The 23,034-nt window shown below is 42.6% G+C and overlaps 1 long non-coding RNA gene across 2 annotated transcripts in view; it reads left to right on the top strand.

The window, feature by feature from the left end:
- Window positions 1–23,034, top strand: part of LOC138987531 (uncharacterized) — a 39,108-nt gene that overhangs the window by 11,733 nt on the left and 4,341 nt on the right. For both annotated transcript variants that reach the window (XR_011463889.1, XR_011463888.1), the window contains exon 2: window positions 15,789–15,942. This is a non-coding gene — a long non-coding RNA (uncharacterized lncRNA). The remainder of the gene's footprint in view (window positions 1–15,788; window positions 15,943–23,034) is intronic.

The following is a 23,034-nucleotide window of genomic DNA, read 5'->3' as shown; positions in this document are numbered from 1 at the left end:
CACCCACTCTATGACCAACTGTGTGCTTTTTGACATCATCATGGTTATTGAATCCTCACACCAACCTGGTTTCCTCTAACCCATTCGTTTCATTTAATCCACTTCTGTTCTTATGTGGCACTGAGCTAAGATGTCAGGGGTTAAGGGAAGCTCATTTCTTACTGGGGAAAGGAAGATCTTATTTTCTTGCTTGATGGCACTTATAAGAAAGATAGCAAGTATATTCTGTCACTAGGGAGGAGGTGATTAGTTCTAGTGCTCAGTCGCTTACTCGTGTAACTCTTTGTGACCCCAGGGACTGTAGCCCATGAGGCTCCTCTCTCCTTGGGCTTTTCCAGGCAAGAGTACTGGAGTGGGTTGCCATGCTCTCCTCCAGGGAATCTTCCCAATCCAGGGGTTGAACCTGGTCTCTTATATTTCCTGCATTGGCAGGTGGATTCTTTACCACTAGTGCCACCTGGGAAACCTTGGGGAAGAAGTACTTATGGAAGATCAAATGCTCTATTAATTATTTGTAATGATGGTCAGGAAGGGCCACCATGGATGTGAGAGGCAGACGGTTTTGTGCTAGCTGCCATCACAGACCACCACAGGCTGAGGGGCTTAAACAACAGACGTTGGTCTTCTCGTGGGTCACAGAGCTGGAAGTCTGAGACCAGGGTACTGAGAGGGTTGGTTTCTCCCGCAGCTTCTTTTCTTGCAGATGGCTGTCCTCTTGCTGAGTTCTCTTGAGACCTTTTCTCTCTGTGTGTTTGTGATAGGGACAGAGTAAAGGGACAACTTAGGAGATTAAATAATTATTCTCACTAGGGGTTCATAAATAGAGAAAAAGTATGGAGACTCCTGTAGATTAATGATCTATCAAGAAAGCAGGCTTGCTTAAAAACAAACCATGCAGACTTGCTTGGCAATGAAACCATGCAAAGGAAGCATGAGACGTGCCCCAGAGCATAAACAATGGTGGAATGAGGCCTACATCCTGTTCACTGAAGTCAACAAATGAATGATCCTTGAGAAGGGGCTTTTTCTGCTTGTACTAAGAGCAGAAATATAGGGAAAGGTGACATTTTACTGAAACCTGAGATGGTTTACCATATTTTAGTATATGTTATCGCCTTTTTGCTCATTTCCATAGCTTCATGACAGTCCTGGTTTGACCACGTAGGGACAAGAAAACTCCACTGCATGAGGCAGAGGAAGAGCTGATGACAAAAACTTGACATCAAATATGAGGAAGAAGGTGGTCTTCTTCCCCTCCCTAATTTTATTTGATTATAAAAATGTAGCCCACCCAGCTTTCGGGGGATGGCACTCCCTTACCTGCTAACTTGTATCTCTCACAAATGTCCTGTATTAATAAACTCTTTCCTTACCCATCTCTCTGCCTTTTGCTGAATTCTCTCTGCACCAAGACAGAAGAATTTGTGCTCTGCTAAGACCCAAAATGCATTCTGTGGTTTCATTTTTCTGCGCTCTCTCTTTTTATAAGGACACCAGTCCTATTGTGTAATGACCTCATTGTACCCTAATTACTTTCTTAAAGTCTTCTATCCAAATATAGTTACATTGAAATTTAGGGTTTGCCTATGAATTTTGGAGGAGACACAATTCTACCCATAATGATTATCCAGCAGTGGGGAGACTGCCAGAAGGCAGGGCCGTAGAGCTCCATGGGCCCTCGGGGAGGTGACCAAAGGGAAGACCAAGGGAGGGGAGATTATTTCAATAGAACAGGCATGGCTGTTAAAACACAAAAGTCAAGGTTGCAGGGCAGTGGCTGAGATGGGATGAAACTGGAGAAATAGGAGGGCCTGGAATCTCACCTGTGGAGTGTGGGGACTCTCCAGAGTCCTGAAGAAGAGACTTGGTAAGATTGATGGTTGAAGAAAGTCAGTCTGATGACCACTGAGGTTTCTCTGGTGCCTAGCCACCAATGTGCTTCTGCCAAGAAGCACCCCAGAGGGAGCCCAGAGCCAGCTCTGGGGTCTTCTTGTGGCATGAGGGTGCTATCTCCTCATCAGTTGTCAGTGGGGAGCACAGGCCTTGGTTCCCTAGTGGCCTTTCAAAGACGTTGCAAAACACTGTGAGGGCTTGTGGGAACCCAAGCCTCTCCTACCTTCCCTTTTTTGTAAACAAAGAAACTGCCAAAATGGAAATGCTTTCCCCCTTGTCCTTCCTTCAAAGGCCGATAACGTGAACTATTCATCATTTTTATTTCAAAAAGATCAACACTCCTTTTCCCATTGGCCCATGCACTTTTGTCCCCATCAACAACTGGATCTGGCATCTACTGATGTTTATTTCAACTTCATAATTAAAGAAGAATGTTAAGTGTGTAACTCAACTCTATTCCAAGTGCTAGAACGATCTGGAACAATGTAACCCCTTGAGAAAAGTTTAGGAAAGGAAGAAAAAACCACATTTACAAATAACACATTTGGAAATAACAGATCATCTCAGTTTGGGACACTTGCAACTTGCCTAGACTTTTTAAAAATCGCTGATCTGAAAATCAGCTGAAAGAGGTCAATTGTAATAGCAATTTCAGAATAACCATTAGAAACCAAACAAAGGAAAACATCTGGAGATGATGAATAAGAGGATATAAGAATCTGCATGAGGATCATTTTATAGAAGTGACTGATGAGTAAATACAAAAATTCAGTCACAAACTATCCTGTTTACTCATTTGTGCCAAATTACAGAATTTTAAAACAGAATATTACAGAATATTAAGAATTTTAATAACTCTCTGAAGTTATTTCTCCACTGATCTCCAGTAGCATATTGGGCACCTACTGACCTGGGGAGTTCATCTTTCAGTGTCCTATCTTTTTGCTTTTTCATACTGTTCATGGGGTTCTCAAGGCAAGAATACTGAAGTGGTTTGCCATTTCCTTCTCCAGTGGACCACATCTTGTCAGAACTCTCCACTATGACCCATCTGTCTTGGGTGGCCCTACAAGGTATGGTTCATAGTTTCCTTGAGTTAGACAAGGCTGTGGTCCATGTGATAAGTGTGGTTAGTTTTCTGTGATTGTGGTTTTCAGTCTGTCTGCCCTCTGATGGAGAAGGATAAGAGGCTTATGGAAGCTTCCAGATAGGAGAGACTGACTGAGGGGGAAACTAGGTCTTGTTCTGATGGGCGGGGCTATGCTCAGTAAATCTTTAATCCAATTTCCTGTTGATGGGTGGGGCTGTGTCCCTTCCCTGCTATTTACCTGAGACCAAAATGGCCGAGAAGGCGATGGCACCCCACTCCAGTACTCTTGCCTGGAAAATCCCATGGGTGGAGGAGCCTGGTAGGCTGCAGTCCATGGGGTCGCTAAGAGTCAACTGAGCGACTTCACTTTCACTTTTCACTTTAATGCATTGGAGAAGGAAATGGCGACCCACTCCAGTATTCTTGCCTGGAGAATCCCAGGGACGGGGGAGCCTGTTGGGCTGCCATCTATGGGGTCCCACAGAGTCGGACATGACTGAAGCAACTTAGCAGCAGCAGCAAACTATGGTGGAGGTAAAGAAAGAAAGCTTCACCTTTCTATGAAGAAAGCTGAGCACCGAAGAATTGGTGCTTTTGAACTGTGGTGTTGGAGAAGACTCTTGAGAATCCCTTGGACTGCAAGGAGATCCAACCAGTCCATCCTAAAGGAAATTAGTCCTGAATATTCATTGGAAGGACTGATGTTGAAACTGAAACTCCAATACTTTGGCTACCTGATGCGAAGAGCTGACTCATTTGAAAAGACCCTGATGTTGGGAAAGATTGAAGGCAGGAGGAGAAGGGGATGACAGAGGATGAGATGGTTGGATGGTATCACTGACTCAATGGACATGAGTTTGAGTAAACTCCAGGAGTTGGTGATGGACAGGGAGGCCTGGCATGCTGCAGTCCATGGGGTTGCAGAGTCAGACATGACTGAGGGACTGAACTGAACTGAACTGACTTGAGAAAGGGGATGCTTTTGGCCTGGTGCTGCTCCTCCCTGTAGGCTTGCTCAGAAGTGGAGTTCAGTCCAAGGCAGGGACTATCTGGAGTTCAGTCCAAGGTAGGGACCCACTGCTCTGCCCCTGGGGCTATCTGTTGTGATGGGGAATGTCTAAATGAGATTACAGGTGTGATGCATATTTCCTGTAGTTGTTCCTCTTAATGCATTTCTCTAGGTACATACTGTTTTAGAATATTAGCTTTTCTCGGAGAGGTGAGGAATGGCAATTCAACTCTTTACAGCATCATCAAAACACCAGAACATGTTTTTATCAAAGGGGATACACATTTTCTGATGGAAGTAAAATAAAAGTGTTTAAGTGTTAGTCATTCAGTTGTGTTCGACTCTTTGCAACCCCATGGGGTGTAGCCCACCTGGCTCCTCTGTCCATGGAATTATCTGGAATACTGGAGTGGGTTGCCATTCCCTTCTCCAGGGGCCCTTCCCCACCCAGAGATGAACTGTGTCTCCTTCATTGCAGGTGGATTCTTTATTCTCTGTAAAATGTAAATGGCTTGGCAAAGGTGAATGTCAATTGTATCCCACCTTAATGGGCTTCCCTTGTGGCTCAGATGGTAAAGAATCTGCCTGCAATGCAGGAGACCTGGGTTTGATCCCTGGGTTGGGAAGATCCCCTGGAGAAGGAAAAGGCTACTGTCCTCCAGTATTCTGGCCTGGAGAATTCCATGGACTGTACGGGTCTGGCCTAGAGAATTCAACAGACTATATAGTTCATGGGGTCACAAAGAGTCGGACACGACTGAGCAACTTTCACTTTTATGTAGAAAAGAGTGCTGGGAAGTTGGAGGCAATAACAGGAGGCTTTGGAAGGCTGCACAGCTTGAGCCCTGGAGAGGCTGGGGTGTGAGTTATTCTTGTGAAATGGCCAGGTTCTAGGACAGAGAAAGCTGGAGCTGGCTGGGAGGGAGGTCCTGCAGGAAAAGTGTCCTGGGAGTAGCTCCTGGCAGCACCTTGCTGAAGTTCAGCTGGCGTTGTCTATGATGCTCTAGGGTAGTTCTCTTCCACGAGGCCACTCCGTTCAGGAAACTCATGTCCCAGATCACAGTCTCATGCTGGTGGCTATTGTAGAACTAAAGGGTGTGAGTTGACAGGAGCAGAGCAGAGGATATCAGGGGCAGGGTGTGACCCCAGGTCTGAAGGTGGGTGGTGGGGAAGGGGCAGACGGAGTTTCCCAATGAAGACGGGATACAGGACATTGAGTCATTTGCACTTCAGTGCTCAAGGAGTGAGACCCTACAGGGATGGTGGTGGTGTTTTAGTCTCTAAGTCATGTTTGACTCTCTGACTCCATGGACTGTAGCCCACCAGGATCCTCTGTCCGTGGGATTTCCCAAGCAAGAGTACTAGAGTGGGTTGCCATTTCCTTCTCTGGGGATTTGGAGAAATACAGTTAACTGATGCCTGCGGGATTATAAATAAGAAATAAAAACTGAAATCTCATCTACTGTGTACATAATTCAGATTTAGGAAGGATCAGCTTCACTGCTACCCAGGAAAAAATGTTTTTTTGGAGGGGCATGCAACCCTTGTAATAAAATCTGATGGCCTTAGAGCCAAAGCAAAAAAAAAAAAAAAAACACACAAAAAAATGAAAACAGTGCAGAATACATAAACCTGTCTGCAACACACTCCACAGCAACTCAGGCAGGAGGGCCGGCTGGCTCCGTACTGCACTCTCCCTTCACTGGGCCCATGGCTTTGCTTTCTTGCAACATCTTTTTTCTCTGAGGCCACTCTACACAGCAATTTTGGGTTCTTACCTAAGACTTTGACCAAGGTAATCCCAGAATCACCTGAGACCTAGCAAATTCTTTAAATCCTACTATACACACACACATGCCCACACACACCCCCCACACACGTATACCTGTGTGTGCCCGTTTATGTGTGGGTAGACAATGCTTTCATTCCTAAATTTAAAACATTTTTCTCTTGTATATTTAAAAGCTTTGGGCTTAGGACCTCAGAGGAATGATCAGAGCAGTCAGCATGGACAGTGTCCAGTTTAAGACTGTCCCATCGGGCCTCTGTTTCGACACCATGCTCTGAGCACAGATTAATTGGACCCTGGACTGTTGCAGTGAAACTGGAAAAAGAGGAATGAGTTTTTCTTTCAGGAATGAGCTTTTCTTTATTTTCTTTCACTTTCCTGAGAACAAAGAAAATAAAAAGAACAGTGAACAGGCCTGATCACTCCTTGTTTTTACTTCAACTCTTCCTAATCTGTAGTCTGTAACTTAAGTTTATAGTCCTCAAAACTAACCTGACACTGTGTAAGTTACATCCACACCTATCCTTTAAAGTGTGAAAGTGAAAGTGTTGGTCATCCAGTTGTGTCTGACTCTTTGCAACCCCATGGACTATAGCCTGCCAAGCTCCTTTGTCCATGGGATTTCCCAGGCAAGAATATGGAGTGGGTTGCCATGCTCTTCTCCATGGGATCGTCCAAACTCTGGGGTCAAACCCAGGTCTCCTGCGTTGCAAGTAGATTCTTTACTGTCTGAGCCACCAGAGATTACCCTTTAACTCTGTTAATTACGTCCTGTCCTTCACCAATCTCTTCAGACCACTCCTTGTAGCTTTTTGCATCTCAGAAATAAGGCCGCAGTGTAATAAACCAGAGATGAATGGACCCAATTACTGGGCTACCTGATGCCAGCAATGACTGTTTGGAAACAATGCAAGAAGAAGAATATTCAAGATTCTTATTACTTTGCTCCTTATCATCTCCTCTTCCCCACTGAGAGCCCTATCTATAAAGTCTCTCAGTTCCCCTTGCAGGGCAGCACACAGTTCTTGAGGCAGTAGTCTGCTGTGTTCTCCCCTTGGCTCAGCTCAGTTCAGTTCAGTTGCTCAGTCGTGTCCAACTCTTTGCGACCCCTTGGACTGCAGTATGTCAGGCTTCCCTGTCCATCACCAGTTCCTGGAGCTTGCTCAAACTCATGTCTATCGAGTCAGTGATGCCATCCAACAATCTCATCCTCTGTCATCCCCTTCTCCTCCTACCTTCAGTCTTTCCCATCATCAGGGTCTTTTCCAATGAGTCAGTTCTTCACATCAGGTGGCCAAAGTATTGGAGCTTCAGCATCAGTCCTTCCAATGAATATTTAGGACTGATTTCTTTTAGGATTGACTTGTTTGATCTCCTTGCAGTCCAAGGAACTCTCAAGAGTTTTCTCCAACATTACAGTTCCAAAGAATCAATTCTTCAGCGCTCAACTTTCTTTATGGGCCAACTGTCACATCCATACATGACTACTGGAAAAACCATAGCTTTGACTAGACTGACCTTTGTTGGCAAAGTAATGTCTCTGCTTTTTAATATGCTGTCTAGGTTGGTCATGTACTATTTAGAAGTGTGTAATTTAGTTGCTATGTATTTGGGAAATTTTTCCAGACTTCTTTTTGTTTTTGATTTCTAGTGAGAAATTACTATCAGTAAAGAAGGATGGGTCCAGCCCCAGCAGGATCCAGGGGTACCCTCAGGATGACGGCCTAGGTGATAAAGATAGCAAAGCAGAGAGCAGGGCTTGATCTTCCTTGGTTTACACAGATAGCCAATAAAGCTCCTGTGTTCCAAGGAGTCATCCTGAAAGAAGAACAGAGAGAGAAAAGGAGGGAAAAGGAAAAAAAGAACGATACGGGGAGACCAAGCTTCGGTGAGCAAGGCCCATAACTTTATTTTCAAAAGGAACTTTTATACCTTGACTTGTACATAGAGGGAAATGAAAGATGCAGTCATACAGAGTCAGCCCAAACATTACATCTGTTTTGTCTTTATCAAAACCAGGATTTTTTCTGCATACCTTTCCCATAAACAATGTTGTGTACATTATCTTCTGGACTTGGAGGCCTGTGGACATTTTATGACCCTTTTTTGATAAAGGCTGCTCAACCAGAAAACTTATTTTCCCTTAAAGTGTTTCTTCTTTATTTCTCCCAGCCTCAGAAAGTACTAAACAGAGTTACATTCTCAGGGAGCAAAGGTGCAGTGGGTCACAACAAAGAAAGAACCAATTAGCTCAAAGGTCTGATGTGGTGAATTCCAAGGCTGCTACTTGTTTTTCTTACATTCCAACTATGTTAACCAATGCACTCCCAGGTACACAATGGATAAGGGATATGGGCACTTGGCAGCAAGCATTTGCCCAATGATGAAGCCCTTTACCAGTACTATCTATTCTAATAATTTGTCATCCCTTAAAGGACTCTATGCTCATTAGGACTTTTAGAATATTTTGGCTTCCCGTCCCGTTCAAGGTTAGGGAGATGTGAACAATCATGTGTGTTAATTGCAAGCATATGGATAAACCTGTCAGGCAAGCTAGAATGCCAACAGAGGGGTTAAAATAGAAATATTCCTTTCATGCCCAGGAGACTTATTAACTAAAGCCCTAAGTTGATTTTTTCCAAAGAAAGGTGGTCGGGGATAGCCCCTTGTTAATGTCAGAAGAGTTGGTGAAAGGCATAATATAGTAAGACAGACAGATTCTAGTTTTGGGGTAGATGCTCGAGCAGATTCAGGGGTCCCTTGAGCCATGATCTGCCTTTGCCTGTGATGGCTCTCTCCGCAAGACCTTTGTCATGGGTGGGATCTCCCGTGGTGGCTCCCGGCAGGATGTTACAGTTGTCAGTGATTGCGGAGCTTCCCTGGTAGCTTAAAGAATCTGCCTACAATGTAGGAGACCTGGGTTCAATTCCTGGGTTAGGAAGATCCTTGGAGAAGGAAATGGCAACCTACTCCAGTGTTCTTGCCTGGAGAACCCCATGGACAGAGGAGCCTGGCAGGCTACAGTCCATGGGGGTCATAAGAGTCGGTCACAACTTAGTGACTACCACCACCAATTTGAGCTGGTGAGTCCTACAGGAATGCGGGAAGAAGGACACCTGCCATCTAACAGCCATCAGACTACAGCCACTCCCTACAGTAAGCCCTGAGGAAAGGAAGCTCAGGACCTGAAAATAAGATACTGGTCTCAGATAGGTGAGATGCATATGAAAGGAATGCTTTCAGTGAGCCCAGACTCTTGCCTCTTCCCATAAATAAACACCCACTAAATTCCTTTACTTGGGATATCTGGTTTTCTTTAATTAACAAACATCTTTTGATGTTCAGACTATCTGCCCCTTATTATTGCAAAACTACTATGTACGCTGGCTCCTCCCCTCACCTCCTCAGAGTTTTTCTCTCAGGGTTCCTTGAAATGTTGCCTCCCAGGCTTGGAGTCCTGAAATTCCCGCTGAATAAAAAACAACTCTCAACTTTTAGGTTGTAAATATTTTTAAAGTCGACATTAGGTTAATTCTGTCTTTGTTAGAAAACATAATATGTATGATTCAAATCTTTTACATTTGTTAGTGTTAATTTTATGAGACTGCATATACCTCATCTTGGTGCATGTGTCTTGTGCTTTAAAAGGCGTCTTCTGCTTTGTGGAATGAATTGTTTTATATATTTCAATTAAGTCAAGTTTTATTTTATAGTGTTTTTTAAAATTATTTTTTTTAATGATTTATTCCTAGTTGGAAGATAATTGCTTTACAATATTGTGTTGGTTTCTGCCATACATCAATGTGAATCAGCCATAGTTATAACATATGTCCCCTCCTTCTTGAACCTCCTTCCCACCTCCCACCTCACCCCACCCAGGTTGTCACAGTATTTTTAAATCTTTTATATCCTTGGTGAATTTCTGTTTCCTTTTTGTAGTGAGAACTAAGGCTAGAGTGTGGAAATTTCCAAGTATAATTGTGAATTTGTTTATTTCTCTTTTCACTGATATCAATTTTCACTCTTATGTACCTGGAGTATGTTTTTAGGTACATCTCTGTATTTAGGATTATTATATCTTCTTGGTGAATTCATTATTATCATTGAATTGGATCCATATTCATTTCTGGTCCTTTTCTTTGTTCTGAGTCTGCTTTTCCTGATATTAATATGGTTCATGCAGTGTTACATTTTTTAAACTAAACATTTAGTTTTCAAATAATTTTAGACCAATGGAAAAGTTGATTACTTGGCACTCACTAGTTTTACTACTAATATCCTTTTTTATTGCTCCAGAATCTAGTCCAAGATACCACATTGCCTTCGGTCATGCTCCTTCCCTGGTCTGCCCTGGTCTGTGACAGCATCTCAGTCTCTTCTTCTTTTCCAAGATCCTGATAGTTTGAGGAACCCTGGTTAGATGTTTTGTAGACTGTCCCTGAATTTTGAATTTGTCTGATATTTTTCTCATTGTTAATCTGGATCATGGATTCAGACCTTCTTGTGATTTGTGCTGTTTTTAACACTGCATTTGAAATGGGTTTCTGTGAAACTTGCTGTCCCTTAACTTATAAACTTGCTGTCCCTAATCCGGCTGCTTTGCCAGAATGAACTTCACCCCAGCTTCTCTCTGAGAAGACTGCTCCTCTTGTCTCAAGCTCAGCCCCAAAGCCTCCTTGATGAGGTTTTCTCTACTTCTCACTCCAGAAGGCTAGGGGTTTCCTGAAGAGTCTGGCATTTCAGAGTCTGACAAAATTCAGCCTATTTGTCATGTGTGTCTTTCTCTGTTAGACTTGTGAGTACCTCAAGGTTAAGAACTATGTCTTATTGATTTTTATGTTCTTCTCTGGCCTTCCAAAGACTGGCCAACTAGCACTTACTACTCAAAATGTGACCCATGGACCCTAAACATTGGCATCATCTAGAAGTTCATTTGGAAAAGGAAATGGCACCCCACTCCAGTATTCTTGCCTGGGGAATCCCATGGATGGGGGAGCCTGGCACGCTACAGTCCATGGGGTCACAAAGAGTTGGACATGACTGAGTGACTAACACACACACACACACACACATACACCCCCACAGAAGTTCACTGAATGAAAATCATTAGGCCCTACCCAGGCTGGCTGCCCTGGGGTGGTTGCTGTAGTTACTTGCCCAGGCAATTCACATGGAAACCACCCTTTGGGAACTGCTGATGCTATCAATGCTTCACTAACTTTGTGCTCAATGAGTTAATAAATAAGTGATGGCAGCTAGCTTTTCTTCTCCCAAGTAATGCAATTGGGTTTGAAAGGGACAAGATGAAGGGGCAAAATAGGTGATTAAATAGTTAATCCCACTAGGGATTATAAGTAGCGAAATATGGGAAACTCTGGTAAGTTAATGATTACTCGAGAAAGCAGGTTTATTTAACCACACAACCAAGCAGGCTTGCTTAGCAACAGAACATGCAACAGAAGCATGGGACATGCCCCCAAACAGTAAAACAATGGCGGCATAAGACCCACATCCTGCCCAGTGACTCAGTAAGTTAATGACCCTCAAAACAGGCTCTGTGCACACAATAAACAATCATTGATGGGAAGATGACTTTTCAAAACGAAAAACCCTCATTGTACTGAGACCTGAAAATATTTTTCCAAAATGCTTTGACAGTCCTGGCCTAACCATATAGGGAGGGACAAGTAAACTTCCCTACCCTATCTGGGGGAGGAACTGATGATGGAGAAATGACGTCTACTCAAGAAAGACAAAGAAAGTCCTCCTGCACCCTGCTTTTACTTTGCTTATAAAACAAAAGCCCACTAAGTTCTTGGGGAGCAGCATTTCTCACCCACCTGCTTGTAAGCCTCATCAGCGTCCTGTTCTAATAAATCACTTCTTATCTACCACTTTGCTCTTGCTGAATTCTCCTCGGTGCTGACATAAAGGGCTATGGTACCGGAGATCTTTGGAGACTTCCTGAAATGACACCAGTCAGTTTCAGGTTGATCTCATCTATGCTCTCTCAGGTCGTCCAGCAGCCAAAGTCACACATTCACAGTGGGGCTAATAATAGATGTGCCATCTGAGCCAATGGGATGTTCTGAGTCTTCCCTTCTTCTCGTATCAAATAAAAGTTATATTCTTAGCTCCCTGGATTCTTATGAGTGTTAAATTAGATAACATGTATGAAGCACCTAGTACCATTTGCTTGGCACCTGGTGTGGACTAAACAATGTATTTGCTTTTGTTTCTTCAAGGCACCTGGTAGTCTTGTTTATTCCTAAGTGAGCAGATTCACTTCTGTTGTAATCAGTACATTCAGTTCTTGTTTTCAGGCCATTGACTCTTGGATATAGATATATCTGAAGGGATGATAGAGAGCCTTCCAGGGGAATTTTTGTTCACCACATTAGGACAGCAGTCCTATGAACATCTGACTGCCCCAGAACACATGTTCTACCTAGATAATCTGCCCATGGTAATCTCAGTTTTGAGTATATCAGAATAGGCTCGGAATTTGTACAGATTTCTCTCTTTCTCAAGAGTTGGCACTTGTTATTCTGGAAGAAAATACTAAAAATATAGCCTCCCTTAAAATTTCAACACCTCACATCACAATAATTTCTTGGTTTACAGAAAAATAAACTCCCCTAATTCCCTTGACACCTCTTACTTTGTTCTTTGGATTCTTGGATGAGTGGATGAACAGAGAACAAAGGTCAAATGATCATGCTGATCTTTTCTTGCCGCTTAGGGTCCCTTCTGCTACAACTGACTCTGACTTTATTGAGCAGATTGGGCAGAGTGAGAAGACAGAGTTTCAGTATTTAGCAGTTTGATCATCACTCATCGTAGAGTGTGACTTTAAGTAATCTCTCATTCTCTCAATGGCCTCCTCTCAGAATGTCATTGTTTTGCTATTTGGAGCTTTCTCAGGAAAGCAAATGTGTGCTTTGGCTTACCATTACGAATGTTATAGAGAAACAAAATCATAAATTTATAAAACATTGAAGCTGGATTGAAAGGCAAAGTGTTTTGTTCAAAGTTGCAAAGCTTGTTTGTGGATGAGTCAAGACCAGACCCTTTTTTTGTCTCTCAGTTCAGTTCAAATTCTTAGATATTTTATACATTAAAGTTAGAGCCATCAGAACAATCCTCTGCCCTCTCCCTTCACCCCATGCTACCTGTTGTAATAAGTAGCTGTGTGAGCAGTAACTGTGGGAGATTTTTCTGCTTCAATATTCCCAATGTAATATTGGGAAAGTTTTTCATATTATAATGAAAACACCAATGGAGCAGCATATGTGAAACTTAATCATAATTTAAAAGAATATATTTATTTGACTAAAGCTTTTGTAAGAGAAAATTCCTTTCCCTCATTGCAAGGCTCTATACCATCTTTCTAATTCAATTCTTTTCTCATCAACCTCATGATAACTCACAGCCCATAACAAAACATGGAGACATTATAGGAAGCTGCAAGTCTGCCCTTGTGACATTTGCTTTAAATTTAGGTGGTTGCCTTCAGAAACTATAAATATCTAAGCTATTTCTTAGGTCTTTCCCCATGTCAGGTTTAACAGATGAGCCAAATACAGAAATTACATAATCTATGGGTCATCTAGAAAAATTATTGCTTAATTTGTGTATTTATTCAACATGTTTACTGATTACTTAATGCCAGATTCTCTGCTAGGTGCTGAGGACAAAATGATGAGCAAAAGAAGACAAGACATCATTTCTGTTCCCATGGACTCTCTGAAATGAATGTTAGTGTCCCCTCAGCTTTCATATTTGTAACACTGAGGTCCTAATCTATGAGGAACTCATAGTGGAAAGTTGTTGCTGAATCATGAAAAGATGCTGGGATTCTTGGCCTCTGGAGGAGAAGAATTCAATCCAGGGCCAGAGACGAGGCTGATCGCTAAGATCTTTTGTGTAATAAAGTTTTATTAAAGTATAAAGGAGATAGAGAAAGCTTCTGACATAGGCATCAGAAGGGGGCAGAAAGAGTACCCCCTTGCTAGTGTTAGCAATGGAGTTATATACTCTCTAATTAGTTATTACAGTGAATCAAAAGAATGTCTGGAGGTTGTCCCTCACTAGACCTACTCCCATAATTTACATTTTAAGATAATAGGATTAGCCAGAAGGTTTTTTCCAGAGACTGTCCTCGAGCAGGATACATTATTGTTGTATAATCCTAAGGAATGTAGAGTGAAAAAAAAATTTTTGTCCTTTCTTCCTCCATGAGAATTCCAGATGCCTCTCTCCCTGGGGACCCCTAGACTTCTTATCAACCTGCCTAGGAAATGACTCTCTCAATAGGATTATGAGGACCTCATAGTGGATTATGAGGTCCAAATCCACTATGGCTGGATTTGGAGGTGGGCCTTTAAGGAAGTATTTAAGATTAAATAAAGTAATGAGGATGGTGCCCTGATCTGATATAATTAGTGTCCTCATAAGAAGAGACACCAAAGTGTGCTTTCTCTCTGTGTGTGTATGTGTCTTGTGAGGACATAGCTAGAAGGAGATTGTCTGCAAGCCATGAAAAGAGCAGTCATCAGACACTAGCCCTGCTGGCACCCTCATCTTCCAGCCTCCAGCACTGGGTGAAACAAATGTTTATAATTTAAGCCACCCGGTCTTTTGTAGTTTCTTATGACAATCCTGGCTGGCTAAGGCATGGGACCATATTCTAGCAAGGAGAATGAATGTCACTCTTGGAGTCACAATATGAGTTTCAAGTTATAACTGCAACAAGTAACTACAAAGGATGTCTCTGTGGAGAGATCAGGGAAGTGGCCCTGGGGAATTGAGACTGGGCTGAGCTCAGAAAGAAGAGGAGGTTTCCTTGCCCAAGGTGGTGGTATGGGGTGGTGCCCATGGAAAGACCCTCTTGGGCAAGTTCAGTGATGGGAAGGAGAGAAGTGTGTTCAAGGGCCTGGACAAGAGCAGTGCAGCCTGAATGCAGACAGTGACTGGGGGTCAGCCCCAGAGGATGCTGTAAGGTTGGCTTCATTCACGCAGTGCCATCTACTTCATGGATGTTTGTGTTTACTCAACAGAGATTTGAAACTGCTCAAGTGTTTAGAACAGTCACCTGATCAGATTTTAAAAAAACTTGTTCTATCTGCATAGTGCCTAGAAGGGTGTTCAGAGCCAATGTGGGAACTGGTGAGAAGGGTAAAGTTGAGGTTCAGCAGTGTCCTTATGGGTATCACAGCACATGGGTTGGGGGGGGTGTCCATCTGTCCTCAGAATGGCAGAGCAGAGCGGAGATTGGTGTGGCTGGAATCCCAGGACTCCTAGCCTCTGGCCCCAGGCAGCCCCATCTTTGGCTGCTCAGAAGGAGGGTAAGAGGCTGGTTTATGTGGTGTGCTCATTCATGGTCTCTGTAGGTCATGGGCAACATGAGGGCCCCTAGCACTAGCTGCTCCACTACATCAGGCTAAGCTTTGCAACTGCCAGTTGCAAACACACCCAGTGTTTCACTGCTGCCCAAGAAGCAGACGTGCAGCTTCCTGTGAGGTCTGGGAAAGCCTAGAAGGGATCCCATGGGAGTAGTTCAAGACAGCAACCTGCAATCTGTCTCCACCTGGAGCAGACACTTCTGTTCACAGCTGACACCGTTTTGCAGTAGTTTTCAGGCTGGCAGCAGAGTGTCTTCAAAGTTTGAGTTCTATCATTACATTGATAAAACTTGATGAGAAAGCACTTGATTGAATTAAAATAATCCACTTTAATACATTTTAGTTGGTGTTCTGAGTCTGTGCTGTATTTTCCATTATATTTTATGCATTAAAAATTAGAATGTGGAGAAATGTTGCTACATTTTGTGTATTAATCTTGTATCCAGAAACCTTGTTAAACTTGCTTACTTTTTTCAATAATTTATTGAGTAATTCTATGTAAATGGTTGTATCATATTCAGATACTGACAATTTTAGCTTAATTTTTTTGATAAGACAACTATTTTTATTTCAATCTTTTTTTTTCCTATTTTTCTCATTAAGTGGAAAATGGTGATAAATGGACCCAAACAAAAGCCCCATGCTGAGGACTGAAGAGTTGCCCCATCGAATTTTAACCATTCAACTCATAAGATGGGGCCCAGAGGGAGGCAGAGAAATCCTCACAGGGAAGATAGTGATCATAGAGACCTTGAAGGTGAGTAGAAGCTCAATGGAGAAAGATAGGGTGGTGTCACATGCAGAGAAAATAATTGCAGGATAGTTTATCCATATTTTTATTACTTTCTATGTTTTCCCTCCTGCTGACTGTTGCTTCATATCCAATCCCTGATGGATATTTTTTGGGATATAAGCCTGTGATAAACTTTATTTGAGATTTTTCTATATGATCTATCAATAGAATACATATTTTTCAAAAAAGATTTTTGTATTTCATGTGTAGCATATAAAGATGCTTAAAACTCAATGTCTAATCTATCATTTCATTTCCACTTTATTTTAATGTTTTATATTAGCAAGTCCTTTGCCCAACAGAAATCTTTTATATTTTGATTTAATTCTTAACTCTGTTAGGAATTTATTTTGATAGGTATATGGGATAAGAACTTATTATCTTTTTGGTTACAAACTGCAAGTCATTTTCCTAACGTAAAATAGCCCATATCCCATTTTTTTTTCTAATGGATCCTTTAACATATACTAAATTCTTATATACATTAAAGTCTACTCTGCTCATTATTTTATTCTATTAAAATCTGCTAGAGCAAGGGAAGGGTCTTTAAGTCTGAAGAGCCAGCATGAAACCTGGAGCATAGGAGGTACATAAGACGTATTCATTGAATAATGTGTTAATGTGCTTGTTCTTGATGACAAGACTTCACAAAGAAGGCTCAAATAATGGAGCCTGTTCTGTGATTCTAAGATAGTAAGTCCATGGATATGTTCTCCTTTGCTCCAGTCCTACAGAAATGACCCATCATGAACAGAAGCAGATTTACTTTCTCATTCCTGGACCATCTGTCTTTCCTAAAGTGGTTCATAGAAGGTGAAGGCTGGGAGATCTCAGCTGAGCTCCTGGCTTATGCTGGAGGGAGAGCTAGACTTAGAGAAGCAATGCTTTTCCAGAGTACAGTTAGCTCTGACACTCACCGTAAAAATCATTTACTAAATGTTAGAAGGGGCTGAACCTAATTAGGGACAGCAGGAAGAAATCACATCACTGCCTTGTGAGCTGCAAAGCCTTGCAGCTTCCAGCAATCATGGCATCGTCACAATGTCTGCCATAAATATTATTCTTGGAATCTAAACGGAGGTTCCTAGAAATCAGTGGTTTGGGGCAGGCTTCCGTTTTGCTGCAAATAACCATGATGTGTTACAGCTGCCTGTGGTCAAGTTGCCTCATGGATGTCAGGGTTGAGGGGCAGGGGTGGAGATGAGTGGCCCAGAGTGCCACACTGGGACTCTGCACTGTCATGTAAGGAGCTGAGGGGCTGCGGACCAAGAATGGTGGCTCATGCAGTGTAAGCCCCTAGAGCCAAGGCTGGCCTTGATGGCTACGTGCTGTAACTGGGTCAGGCATGGTAGTTAAGCAGGCTGGGATATTGGCAACCCTGGTGGAACAGGGAATAGGAGTGGGAAGAAGCAGGGAGACTGACCTAGTTAGAGAGAAAGCCCCTGGGAGAAGCAAGCCCATAACCTGGAAGCACATGGCCATTTTCCTCTCTCTCTCTCAAACTTTAATTTATTGTGGTAAGAACTCAACCTGAGATTTTCCCCTTTAACAAACATTTGTGTGAGTAGTATGGTCCAGTAGACTATAGGCATGATGCTCTGCAGCCAATATGTAGTTATCTTACTTGACTGAAACTTTATCCCTAATGACTAATAGCTCCCCATCTCCCCCTTGTTCCTGGCAGTAACTACCCTCCTCTTCCAACCTATGACTTTGACTATTTTAGCTTCCTCAGAGCAGTGAATCATGCAGTATTTGTCTTTCTGTAGCTGGTTTATTTCTCTTAGTGTCATGTCCTCCAGGTTCATATGTGTGTCCGTGGTTGTATATGGCAGAATTAGCTTCTTTTGGAAGGTTGAGTGGTATTCCACTAGTAACACAGCAGAGAGGGAGGGAAGGACGCTCCTCCTGGGCAGCTGTTACCAGATCTGGAAGGCCATGTTATCTGGACCATGTCATATCTACCACTCCAGTTCCTGATCACGACTGCCTTGCAACTTCCCTCCCCACCATGTTTACAAAATATTTGATCTGAGCAAGTAGTTACTTTTCTTTGCCACATGTACCTCAATGTTACATGTGTACTGTAAGAATAAAATGTTTGATCTGAGGTGTTTGAATCATGACTAACACAGGGGTTAGGAAAAGTACTGCAAGCTATGTCGCTTCAGTCATGTCTGACTCTTTGCCACCCTATGGAGTGTAGCCTGCTAGGCTTCTCTGTCTGTGGGATTCTCCAGGTAAGAAAACTGGAGTGGGTTGCCATGCCCTCTTCCAGGAGATCTTCCTGATCCAGGGATCGAACCTGCGTCTCTTACATCTCCTTCATTGGCAGGAAATGTTCTTTGGGTTCTTTACCACTAGCACCACCTGGGAAGCCTCAGGACAAGTACTGAAAACCAGTGAAATCACAGGGTTTCTGGGGAACCATGGGGTGGGAAGTGGGAGAGGAGAGGGAAGACAAAAATGGAAGACATTGCCCACTTGTCCAGAAATAAGGAACTTCTGAAGATAAGCACTAATACAGAATTTCTGAAATAGCAACATTATTTTTGATGTCTGTAGAAAAGGCTGGAGAGAATTAATTTCCACAACTAAGCAAAACTGTCTTGGGACCACAGGCTAGATGTGACATTCTCAGTTACTGCCTATGTTAACCTGGTGCTGGCCTTCAAACTGCTGTCAGTTTCAGTTGCATATGTTCAAATGTTTCCTGATGCAAACTTATTCTGTTCATTTGGGAAATGTGACCCTGTCCTTTTTGTCTTATTTTCATTTATGTTCAACTAGTGAGAAACTCAAGATGGTGGCATAGAAGGATGTGCGCTCATCTTCTCCTGAGAGAACTCTAAATTTACAACTCACTTCTGAACAACCATCGACAGGAGAATGTTGGATCCTACCGGAAAAAGACCCTATGTCCAAGGGCAAAGGAGAAGCCCCAGCAAGACAATAGGAGGGGCAAAATTGCATTTAGAATCAAACCCCATACTCACCAGAGACACTTGGAGGAATCAAACGAAACCTTGTGTGCCCCAGGAGACTCCACAGAGACTGAGCCAGACCTGTCTTTGAGTGTTTGAATGTCTCCTGTGGAGATATGGGTCAGCAGTGGCCTGCCGCAAGGGCAGGGGCTCTGGGTGCAGCAGACTTAGGTATGGCATAAGCCCTCTTGGAGGAGGTCGCCATTAACCCCACCAAAGAGCCACTAGAACTTACACAGGACTGGGAAAACAGACTCTTGGACGGCACAAACAAAACCTTGTTTGCACCAGGATCCAGGAGAGAGGAGCAGTGACTCCACAAGAGACTGACCCAGACTTGTCTGTGAGTGTCCAGGAGTCTCTGGCAGAGGCATGGGTCGGTGGTGGCCTGCTTCAGGGTAGGGGGCACTGAGTGCAGCAGTGCATGCACAGGACCTTTTGAAGGAGGTCACCATTATCTTCATTACCTCCATCATAGTTTGGCCTCAGATCAAATAACAGGGAAGGAACACAGTCCATGAACAGAGAATTGGATTAAACATTTACTGAGCATGGCCCCACCCATCAGAAAACGACCCAGTTTCCCCCTCACTCTCTCCCATCAGGAAGCTTCCAAAAGTCTTTATCGTTCTCCATCAGAAGGCAGACAGAATGAAAACCACAATTACAGAAAACTAATCAAACTGATCACATGGACCACAGCCTTGTCTAACTCAGTGAAACTATGAGTCATGCCTTGTAGGGTCACCCAAGACGGACGGGTCATAGTGGAGAGTTCTGATAAGATGTGGTCCACTGGAGAAGGAAATGACAAAGCACTTCAGTATTCTTGCCTTGAGAACCCCATGAACAGTATGAAAAGGCAAAAAGACAGGACACTGAAAGATGAATTCCCCAGGTCAGTAGGTATCCAATATGCTACTGGAGATCAGTGGAGAAATAACTCCAGAAAGACTGAAGAAATAGAGCCAAAGCAAAAACAACATCCAGCTGTGGATGTGACTGGTGATGGAAGTAAAGTCCGAAGCTGCAAAGAACAATATTGCATAGGAACCTGGATTGTTATGTCCATGAATCAAGGCAAATTGGAAGTGGTCAAAGAGGAGATGACAAGAATGAACATTGACATTGTAGGAATCGGTGAACTAAAATGCACAGGAATGAGTGAATTTAACTCAGATGACCATTATATCTACTACTGTGGGAATCCCTTAGAAGAAATGGAGTAGCCATCATAGTCAACAAAAGAGTTTGAAAGGTAGTACTTGGATGCAGTCTCAGAAATGACAGGATGATCTCTGTTCATTTCCAAGACAAACCATTCAATATCATGGTAATCCAAGTCTATGCCCCAACCAGTAATGCTGAAGAAGCTGAAGTAGAACGGTTCTGTGAAGACTTACAAGACCTTTTAGAACTAACACCCCAAAAAGATGTCCTTTTCATTACAGGGGACTGGAATGCAAAAATAGGAAGCCAAGAAACACCTGGAGTAATAGGCAAATTTGGCCTTGGAGTACAGAATGAAGCCAGATAAAGGCTAATAGAGTTTTGCCAAGAGAATGCACTGGTCATAGCAAACACCCTTTTCCAACAACACAGGAGAAAACTCTACACATGGACATCACTAGATGGTCAATACTGAAATCAGGTTGATTATATTCTTTGCAGCCAAAGATGGAGAAGCTCTATGCAGTCAGCAAAAACAAGACCGAGAGCTGACTGTAGCTTAGATCATGAACTCCTTATTGCCAAATTCAGACTGAAATTGAAGAAAGTAGGGAAAACCACTAGACCATTCAGGTATGACCTAAACCAAATCCCTTATGATTATACAGTGAAAGTGACAAATAGATTCAAGGGATTAGATCTAATAGACAGAGTGCCTGAAGAACTATGGATGGAGGTTTGTGACATTGTACAGGAGACAGGGATCAAGACCATCCCCAAGAAAAAGAAATGCAAAAAGGCAAAGTGATTGTCTGAGGAGGCCTTACAAATAGCTGAGAAAAGAAGAGAAGGGAAAAGCAAAGGAGAAAAGGAAAGATATACCCATTTGAACACAAAGTTCCAAAGCATAGCAAGGAGAGATAAGAAAGCCTTCCTTATTGATCAATGCAAAGAAACAGAGGAAAACAATAGAATGGGAAAGACTAGTGATCTCTTCAAGAAAATTATAGATACCAAGGGAACATTTCATGCAAAGATGGGCACAATAAAGGAAGGAAATTGTATGGACCTAACAGAAGCAGAAGATATTAAGAAAAAGTGGCAAGAATACACAGAAGAACTATAAAAAAGTGATCTTCATGACCCAGATAATCATGATGGTGTGATCACTCACCTAGAGCCAGACATCCTGGAATGCAAAGTCAAGTGGGCCTTAGGAAGCATCACTATGAACAAAGCTAGTGGAGGTAATGGAATTCCAGTGGAACTATTTCAAATCCTAAAAGATGATGCTGTGAAAGTGCTGCACTCAATATGCCAGCAAATTTGGAAAACTCAACAGTGGCCACAGGACTGGAAAAGATTAGCTTGCATCCAATCCCAAAGAAAGGCAATGCCAAAGTATGTTCAAACTACCACACAGTTGCACTCATCTCACACACTAGCAAAGTAATGCTCAAAATTCTCCAAGCCAAGCTTCAACAGTACATGAACCATGAACTTCCAGATGTTCAAGCTGGATTTAGAAAAGGCAGAGGAACCAGAGATCAAATTGCCAACATCTGTTGGATCACTGAAAAAGCAAGAGAGTTCCAGAAAAACATCTACTTCTGGTTTACTGATTATACCAAAGTTTTTGGCTGTATGGATCACAACAAACTGGAAAATTCTTAAAGAGATGGGAATACCAGACCACCTTACGTGCCTCCTGAGAAATCTGTATGGAGGTCAGGAAGCAACAGTTAGAACCAGACGTAGAACAACAGACTGGTTCCAAATTGGGAAAAGAGTACGTCAAGTCTGTATATTGTCACCCTGCTTATATAACTTATATGCAGAGTACATCATGCGAAATGCCGGGCTGGATGAAACACAAGCTGTAATCAAGATTTCCAGGAGAAATATCAATAACCTCAGATATGCAGATGATACCACCCTATGGCAGAAAGTGAAGAACTAAAGAGCCTCTTGATGAAAGTGAAAGAGGAGAGTGAAAATGTTTGCTTAAAACTCAACATTCAGAAAACAAAGATCAGGCACCTGGTCCCATCACTTCATGGCAAATAACTGGAACAGTGTCAGACTTTTATTTTTTTTTGGCTCCAAAATCACTGCAGATGGTGACTGCAGCCATGAAATTAAAAAACCCTTGGTACTTGAAAGAAAAGCTATGACCAACCTAGACAGCATATTAAAAAGCAGAGACATTGCTTTGCCAGCAAAGGTCCATCTAGTCAAAGCTTTGGTTTTTCCAGTAATCACATATGGATATGAGAGTTGGATTATAAAGAAAGCTGAGTGCAGAAGAATTGATGCTTTTGAACTGTGGTGTTGGAGAAGATTCTTGAGAGTCCCTTGGACAGCAAGGAGATACAACCAGTCCATCCTAAAGGCAATCAGTCCAGAATATTCATTGGGAGGACTGATGCTGAAGCTGAAACCCCAATATTTTGGCCACCTAATGAGAAGAACTGACTCATTGGAAAAGACCCTGATTCCAGGAAAGATTGAAGGCGGGAGGAGAAGGGGACAACAGAGGATGAGATGGTTGGATGGCATCACTGACTTGATGGACATGAGTTTGAGCAAGCTCCAGGTGTTGGTGATGGACAAGGAAGCCTGGCATGCTGCAATCCATAAGGTCTCAAAGAGTTGGACATGACTGAGTGACGGAACTAAACTGAGTGAGAAACTCAACCTGAGTTTTACTTGAAAGTTACTTTTCATGTAATGATCACTCATTCCCAGGACAACTGAATACTATATGCTGTTTCTACAGGGTTTCTGGTTAGCGATCATTTTTTTCCCTGTAGATTCTTGGCCTGGAATTTTATAGTAAAAGACTGAAGAAAGCATGAAAGCAGAAACACTTTTAAGATAAGCACACTTTTGAGATAAGGAG

Source organism: Bos mutus, chromosome 4 (genome assembly GCF_027580195.1).
Source record: "Bos mutus isolate GX-2022 chromosome 4, NWIPB_WYAK_1.1, whole genome shotgun sequence".
Lineage (NCBI taxonomy): Eukaryota > Metazoa > Chordata > Mammalia > Artiodactyla > Bovidae > Bos > Bos mutus.
This window is presented reverse-complemented; position numbering and strand designations above follow the sequence as displayed.